Below are 8,878 nucleotides of genomic sequence, written 5' to 3' on the forward strand. Positions count from 1 at the left end.
TCACTCAGGAGATGCTGGAGGACCTGAGATACACTAGCCTGGACCAAGAACATGAAACTGTTGATTCCTTCTAGAAGGCAAACAGGCAGGGATTGAAATCTATCTGGATAATTAAGCTGCAAATTTTGTTCCCACTTTCACTAGGTGTTCATAGCCAGGGTTCATGTCTCCATATCCATGTCCTCATCTGTAAAAAAAGAGATGACAAATACCAAGGCATGCTGTGAAGTGATGTCACACACAATCAGGAGCCATTACTACTGCCAACTGTTCAGAAAACGGAATCTAAGTTTCTAGCTCCAGACCACACTCCCACAGTAGTGACACCTCTGTGGCCCACTGACCTCACGCAGGTAATATCCAAACCACAAAGGCCACCCCAAATTTAGATAGCTAGGTCCCAAGAGTCTTCAACCCCCAAATAGACATGTGAGCTTAAAGACAAACTTTTTGGGTCTCAATTTCCTGCCTTTAACATGGAAGGCAAGAATAAGTTGTTTTGTTTGTTTTAAACCTTTGCTTGACCAGGTGACTAACAGGAAGTTACCATACAAAAGAGAAGCAAAGTCACTCACTAGAATGCCTTCCTTCATACTTACCCCTATACAGACCAGACTCCATAGAGTGGCCCACCAGACACTACACAGTTGCGATGATTTGTGGGCTGCTCCACCCACCTCAGGGCTCTTCTAGCTCTTGCAACCTGGGATTGCTGCTGAAACACTGAGGAAGGGATGACGGCTTTGTGTGTGCTGGTGCAATGACATACAGTAGAGGCCCCGGGAGAAGGGGGCTGTGAGGTGTGAGATGTTACTCCTTGCAGCTAACAAGGCAGCCTGCCAGTTTCATGGAGACCAGCCCAAGCTGTTAGGGAGACTGTCTTAAAAAAAAAACAAAACAAAAAACACCTCAATTAGAGACAAAGAGCAGTTAATAAGTCATTAAAAAAAAAAGCAGATAAGTTAAAAGTCCACCCAGAGGAAAAGGGCAGCCAATTCCAACTCACCAGATGGCAGTAACTCTCCACTTCTGATTTCCTGATGACAGGGCGAGGGTGTTTATCGACAATTCCTGGACTGCAGAGTCAGAGAGTTAGAACTAAGCAGACAACTTCATGTCACCTATCCCTCTCTACTCAATAGCCTTCACACCAAATCAGCACATGCATGAGAGCTTCCCCATCTTCTGGATTCTACCCATCCTCCCAGATGCTACCTGTAAGACTTAGGATGTAGTCCAGAGAGGGGTGGTCTCAAATCTCAACCTGCTAGTTTCTAGCTGGGTAACCAGTGGCTCATCTGCACTGAATCTAAAACTGTCTAATGGTGATGCCTCAAAAATTTAACCTTAATCTAACTGGGCCCAATGTTAACCTAGCTTCTCAGGAAGTTGAGATCTGAGTTTAAAGCCAGCTCGAGCAGGAAAGTCCATGAGACTCCCCCCTCCTCCAGGCCTGGACATTGTCCCTGAGCTTCTTTTGATCAAGGCTAGCACTCTACCACTTGAGCCATAGTGCCACTTCCAGCTTTTTCTGTGTATGTGGCACTGTGGAATTGAACCCAGGGCTTCATGCATGCTACCACTAAGCCACCTTCCTAGACCCCCCTGAGACTCCAAATAACTACCAAAACACTGGAAGTGGAGTTGTGGCTGAAATGCTAGGAACCTTAAAGCACAAAAGCTCAGGATCAGTGGCCAGGCCCTGAATTCAAGCCCCAGGACTGGCACAAAAGACAAAGTGAATTTCAGATGTGCAAAGTGGTGCCATTTAAAGATCAACATGATGACTGCATACCAGATCCAAAAGGGAGCAAGCAATTGTCTGAAATTTCTATAACCTTGCTCTGGATGGAACAGGGCAAGGCCTCAAACCGTTTCAAAACTGTTCTGGCAAGCACTGTAGGAATGCAGGAGTCACAGCAGACTCAAGCACGCTGGAGGCTTGCAACTGACATTCACTGTTTGAAGCCAGCCTAGGCAGTAGAATCCATAAAACTCTCTCCAATTAACACCCAAAAACCAGAAATAGAGCTGTGTTCTTTGTGGAAAAAGTTATCCAGGCCCTATGTTCAAGCTCCAGTACTGGCACACAGGCAAACACAAGAACACATACATACACACTAATGGTTTTGGAGCTTGGTTCCTAGGGCCCTTGACTACACCTCAGGAAAATTGTAGTGTTCTTAAACTCATGATCACAGAAACAACACCACGTAATTACATAAACTTCCTTTTTTATATCCACAAGTACTTTGCAGCTTGGAAAACACTTCTGAGCTAGGATATAGACCAAGACACCCCAATAGTCATGGACCTGGCTCTAGAAAGGTGTACCTAAACCTTCACAACGTGACTTTACCAGTCCATGTTCTGGATAATCTGCTGTGCGTCAGCCGTCCCTGTTTCGTGAAATCGTCGATATGTTCAGAGCACCGGCCTATTGGACAAATGTAATTAGCTGCATTGATGGCTCCAAGTTACCATCCAGTTGCAGCCCCTCAACCTCCCACCCACTCCCCGCTCCAGTACGTCTTTTTTGTTTGGGTCCCGTCGTGGGCCTGAACGCTATCCCTCAGCTCTTCAGCTCAAGGCTAGTGCTCTACCACTTGAGCCACAGCGCCACTTCCGGCTTTTTTCTTTTTGCTTATGTGGTGCTGAGGAATCGAACTCAGGGCCTCAGGCATGCAAGACAAGCGCTCTACCAGAGCCACCATCCCAGCCTTCCAGTCTGTCTTTTTTTTTTTTTTTTGCCAGTCCTGGGCTTGAACTCTAGGTCTGAAGGCTGTCCCTCAGCTCTTCAGCTCAAGGCTAGCACTCTACCACTTGAGCCACAGAGCCACTTCTGGCTTTTTCTGCTTATGTGGTGCTGAGGAATCAAACCCAGGGCCTCATGCATGCAAGGCAAGCACTCTACCACTGAGCTACCTTCCCAGCCCTCCAGTCTGTCTTAAGGCAGGTTTCCCACGAGGTCGCAGGTCACGCTGCACGTTTCTAGCGCTCTGCTTCCGAGGCTCCCACGCAACCTGGCCTACGCCTCTTCCGAACGACCCGAGAGGCAGCGCGCGCCAGCCCGTGCACAGAACTGCTAGGCCGGCAAAGGAGAAGCCCGGGCGCCCGGGTCCCGCGCTGCCACCCAGCAATCTGACCTTCCGCGCCACGCACTACCGACCCCCAGCCCTCACGGCCCCACCCGAGCTCAAAAACAAGTACCGGCATCGACTGGAGTCCCCGATGGAGGCGGATGACTGCCATGCGCGACAACGAGCCCACCCCAACCTCCACCGCGAGGCCCGCCGTAGCTAGAAGCTTAGCACGCGCAGCGCGTCCTGACGTCAACACGCAGCCCCGCCCACGTCGCGCGCGTACAGCGGCCGCACCTTTCCCCGCCCCCCCGCGATGACATCACCGGACGCTGAGGCGTGCGGGCTGCGGGGGCTGCGCGGCGATCCCGCCCTTCGCCTGTGCCTCCTCTGGAGCTCTTTCTGTGCCTTCCTTCCGGAGCCCGAGGATGGAGTTAAGTCCTCTGCCTGGGTGCTGAGGGCACACGCAGGGGTCTGCGGGGTAGGGGACATGGGGGCCCGGGCACCCGGGCTGGCCTAAGAGGCCCCATGACCGACAAAAAAAAGTCTCACAGATTTTCCTGTCCTGGCTGGCTTTGGATCACTGTCTTCATATTTCAGCCTCTTGAGCAGCTAGGATTAACAGGCATTAGGCATTGACTCTTCCCCCACCCCAACCCCTCCCCCATGTCGGTCATGGGCCTGAACTCTGGGCCTGGGCGCTGTCCCTCCGCTCTTCAGCTCAAGGCTAGCGCTCTACCACTTGAGCCACAGTGCCACTTCCGGCCTTTTCTATTTATGTGGTGCTGAGGAATCGAACTCAGGGCCTCATGCATGCAAGGCAAGCGCTCTACCACTGAGCCACCTTCCCAGCCCCACACAGAGAATTCTTCATGTAGTGAATTTTGTAAGGTCCATTCCTGGACGGCGAACAGACCTCGCCCAGTACCTGCGTTACCTAGGCAACTGGGACACCTGGAAGAGGTCACATCCGCATCCGCTGAGGTCACATCTTAACCTGATGTGGCCACACCTTTCTCCCACCTGACCCCACTTCCCTTTACCTGGACACACCCTTCCGCACCCCCTTACCCTATATAAGGAATAAACCGCGGCCAGACCGCCTTTTTTTCTTTTCCTTTGCCAGCCGCGTGGAGTGCCAACCTCCACAGTCACAGTCCCTAAAATAATTACGGAAGCAAGAGAAGGAAAAGGAAGCATTTATTAAGAAGCTGTTTAATGGAACAGTGGGCAGGCAAGCACAATGGGATGTTGCTGAGCCAATATGAAGTTTGGGGCAGGTTTTTAGGGAGTTACTCTAGATTTTATTGATTAGCTCTTTCTCATGGGTTTTGTTGATTGGTTGTTCCTTCCTTAGATGATAGTTTGAATTTCTGTATGCGCAGCCCCTAAGTCCTCATGCCAGCTTTTTTCAGTGCTAGGCCCTACCTGGCTTTTAGGACTACTAGTATTTTGTTCCTTAATCCTATCTAATGTGATGAATTGTATACAATGAGTTCTTTTTTTTGTCTTGTGATCCCCTAAAGTGGGTTGCAATACTCAATCTATTATAACTAAAAATCATTTTATCAGCTGAGTGCTAGTAGCTCATGCCTGTAATCCTTACTACACAGGAGGCTAAGATCTGAGGATCAGTTCGAAGCCAACCTGGGCAGGAAAATCTTGTGAGACTTTTTTTTTTTGTCGGTCGTGGGGCTTGAACTCTGGGCCTGGGCGCTGTCCCTCAGCTCTTCAGCTCAAGGCGAGCGCTCTACCACTTGAACTACAGCGCCACTTCCGGTTTTCTGGTGGTTTATTGGAGATAGGAGTCTCACAGTCTCTCCTGCCCGGGCTGGCTTTGAACAGCGATCCTCAGATCTCAGCTTCCTGAGTAGCTAGGATTACAGGCGTGAGCCACGAGCGCCCGGCTGAGACTCTTTTTTTTTTTTATACTCCACCTTCTTAAATGGGCTATCATTTGTGGGGTTTTTTTTTGTTTTTTTTTTTGTTTTGTGGGGCTGAACTCTGGGCCTGGGCACTGTCCCTCAGCTCTTCAGCTCAAGGCTAGGGCTCTACCACTTGAGCCAGAGCGCCACTTCCTGCTTTTTTTTTTCTTTTTGCTTATGTGGTGCTGAGGAATCGAACCCAGGGCCTCATGTATGCAAGGCAAGCGCTACCTTCCCAGCCCTCTTGTGAGACTCTTATTTCTGATTAACCACCAAAAAGCCAGAACAGTTGTGTCTAACTTGGTAGAGCCTTGAGTGAAAGAGCTCAGGGACAGTGCTGTTTCTCTCCCTCCCTCCCTTCCTCCCTTTTTCTCTCTCTCTCTCTCTCTCTCTTACACATACACACATACACACACACCACAAAATCATTTTATCTTTTACTTAGATGGATAGGACTTTTGGATGAGATTTTTGGTTTGTTACTATATTTTATCATCTAGGGGACAGGAAAATACAACAGAAGGCTGCGAGATTGGGAAGAATTTGGTTTGTTGGAGATATGGCAAAGACTTACAAGGTTTTAGTGTTCTGAATGGGGTCAGATACAAAGATTAAGAGGTGGTTAATACCTACTCAACGGTCTTGGATATCAAACTGTAAAGGTGGCAGATTGATTCTTGATTCTACTAGGAAAGCAGATCAGTGCAATTCATGTTTTCTGTATTGCACCTAGTAAATATATTCCATTACTTTATAGTATATAAATCCCTGAAAGGGGGGAAAGACAGAATGAGAAAGAATGAATCACAGGAAAGTAAACAGCCTCAGGGGCATGGGCAGTGATGCACTTTATATGCATGTATAAAATAAAACATGAATCGTGTGTGGGTTTTTTTTGTTTTGTTTTTTGTTTGGTTTGTTTTTGGTGCTGGTCCTAGGGCTTGACTTCAGGGTCTACCTGGGTGCTACCTCTGAGCTTTTTTTTTTTTTTTCTCAAAGTTAGCACCCTACTGTTGTAAGGTGAGACAACAGAGAAGTCACATTTTGAGAGGTTGAGTCGGGAGTCTTTATTAAAAGGCTGGCAATTGCATGGTGGACTCTTGTCTCAAAGACCAGCAGCCAGCAAATACACTTAACACAGCTACAAAACTGACCCATGAAGGCCGAAGAGGAAAGAAAGTGTAAGAGGATCGGATACATCCATCTCAGGACCCCACGCAGAGGCAGGCAGGCACAGAAGAAAGATTATTATAAGGTTTATTAGAGGAGCCATATTTCCCCTAAGAGAGAGCACATGGCCTCAGTCACCATCCAGGTATTTGGAGGGTCTGGGGGGGATGGGAAGTAAGGTAGGTGGGAGTCCAGGTGGGTCTGGGCAGAGAGAGAGGGAGGGGCCAGCTGTACGGAGGGAACTCCAGGAATAGGAGGGCCCAGGTGTGGGTGGAGCTGGGGAACCAAAGGTGAGCATAATACTAACATTAAAACAAAAACAATACCAACAAACAATTCAACTCCAATGAGGAGTTGAATTGGGACACCACGATGTCCAGAGTAGAGCTTGAAGACAGGATAGGAACAGTGAGACATGGGGCTTGACTCTTCTCTGGTCACCACTGCGTCCTAATTCAACTCTCCATTGGAGCTGAATTGTTGGTATTGTTTTTGTTCTTTCTTTTCTCTTTGGCCTTCATGCCTGAGCTGGTCGGGGCCCAGGTAGGGACAAGTTAGGGGGAAGGTCACAGGAAACACCTAGTCCCAGGCACTGGACTGACAGGTTTAGTAACCTATCAGGTACACCTATCAATGGAGAGGGGGAGGGGCATTTCACCTTCCCCCACCAGGAAGCCAAGTTGTCAGACCTTACATGGACATATTTAGGTACCATCAAGACTTTTCCATCTAGGGAAGACAGGCCTCAACCTTCCTGTAGGGTCTACCTAGAGGCTGGTGATTCAAGCCATTTAGGGAGTTAATCAAGGCAGAATCAGAGCATTCTCTATATGCAAAGCTTTCCTAAGGCTAGGACCTGAAGTAGACCTCCTAGCTCACTTTTCAACACTGGGTAAAGAATTCCCTCCACCCAGCAAGAGGCATCAGGATGGCTGCCAGAAGTTACTTAGACTTAGCTTCCCTATTTCACTACCACTTGAGCCACAGGTCCACTTCCAGCTTTTTGGTGGTTAATTGAAGATAAGAGTCTCAGAGTTGAAGCTGGGAAGGTGGCTCAGTGGTAGAGCGCCTCAGACTTGGAGCTGGGAAGGTGGCTCAGTGGTAGAGCGCTTGCCTTGCATGCCTGAGGCCCTGGGTTCGATTCCTCAGCACCACATAAGCAAAAAGAAAAAAAAGATGGAAGTGGTGCTGTGGCTCAAGTGGTAGAGCGCTAGCCTTGAGCTGAAGAGCTGAGGGACAGTACCCAGGCCCAGAGTTCAGGCCCCAAGACTGGACCCAAAAAAGAGTCTTAGACTTTACCACCTGAGCTGACTTTGAGCTGCCAATCTCAGATTTCAGCCTCCTAACATGAATCTGAGGTCAGCTTTGGCAGCAGACACCCTGCTTGGGAAACAGAAAAAATCCCAGATTACTGACATGTAAACTAATGCTCACCCAAAGTGATGGTCTGCTTAAGATCTAGAAATGCTAGGCACTGGTGGCTCATACCTGTAATCCTTGTTATTCTGAATGCTGAGATCTGAGGATGGAGGTTAGAAGCCAGCCCAGGGAAGGAAAGTCCATAAGACTCTATCTCCAAGTGAAGTAAGCTGGGGGCAGTGCACAGGGCCTGAGTTCAAGCCTCAAGGCCACTCACACTCGAAAACTGGCCTTGTGGACCCTTCAGTGCTTGAAGCAAGTCCGTTTAGTACATGGCTCTTTGCTATCAGATCAGGTAAGAGAACTCCACAGGTAAATAGTTTTGTGAAGTGTCGAGTATGTGACCAAAGAATGAAGACTTCCCACTGGTCCAGGGATTAAGCTCTTCTTTTCTTTTCTTTTTTTTTTTTGGTGCCAGTCCTGGGGCTTGTTGTACTCAGGGGGTCTGGGCACTGTCCCCAAGCTTCTTTTGCTTTTTCTGTTTATTTGGTACTGAGGATCAAGACCACAGCTTCAGGCATGCTAGGCAAGCACTCTACCACTGACCCACAAACCTGGTCCGAATGAGCTTTTAAGTAAACCTGTTGCTCCACCCATACCTGACTGAGTTCCTCCCTGCCCTAGAATTCCTGCCCTATAGCTGGCCACTTCCTCTCTCCGCCCAGACCCTCCTGAGCACCTACCTACTTCACTTCCAGCACCCAGACCCTTCTGCTACCTGGGTAGGGACGGATACCAAGTGCTCTCACTTTGGGGAAATATGGCTCATCTAATAAACCTTGTAATAATCTTTCTTGTGTGCTTGCTTGCCTGTGGGTGGTCCCTTGGGATGGATGTGAAGGATCCTTCCAAAACCAATAACCAAAAATTCACTAGAGATAGAAAGATGCTTATTATCCAGGTATTAAGAAAATACTTCTGGGGGCTGGGATGGTGGCTTAGTGGTAGAGTGCTTGCCTTGCATGCCTGAGGCCCTGGGTTCGATTCCTCAGCACCACATAAGCAAAAAGAAAAAATCCGGCTCACGTGGTAGAGCGCTAGCCTTGAGCTGAAGAGCTGAGGGACAGCACCCAGGCCCAGAGTTCAGGCCCCACAACTGGACCAAAAAAAAAAACACAAAACTTCTGGGGGGGGGGCTGGGAAAGTGGCTCAGTGGCAGAGCACTTGCCTTGTACGCTTGAGGCCCTGGGTTCAATTCCTCAGTACCACATAAGCATAAAAAAAAGCTGGAAGTAGCATTGTGGCTCAAGTGGTAGAGCGCTAGCCTTGAGTTGAAGAGCTGAG

At 48.8% G+C, this 8,878-nt stretch overlaps 1 long non-coding RNA gene across 1 annotated transcript; it reads right to left on the reverse strand.

The window, feature by feature from the left end:
- Positions 1-201: 201 nt before the first annotated feature.
- LOC105998277 lies at positions 202-3,331 on the reverse strand. The gene is made up of 5 exons (XR_001175687.1): positions 3,211-3,331; positions 2,360-2,437; positions 1,007-1,076; positions 600-880; positions 202-221 (listed from the first exon to the last, which is right to left on the reverse strand). It is a non-coding gene; the product is annotated as an uncharacterized LOC105998277 (long non-coding RNA).
- Positions 3,332-8,878: the final 5,547 nt, after the last annotated feature.

This window comes from Dipodomys ordii, unplaced genomic scaffold, assembly GCF_000151885.1.
Source record: "Dipodomys ordii isolate 6190 unplaced genomic scaffold, Dord_2.0 Scaffold160, whole genome shotgun sequence".
In the NCBI taxonomy this organism is placed as follows: domain Eukaryota; kingdom Metazoa; phylum Chordata; class Mammalia; order Rodentia; family Heteromyidae; genus Dipodomys; species Dipodomys ordii.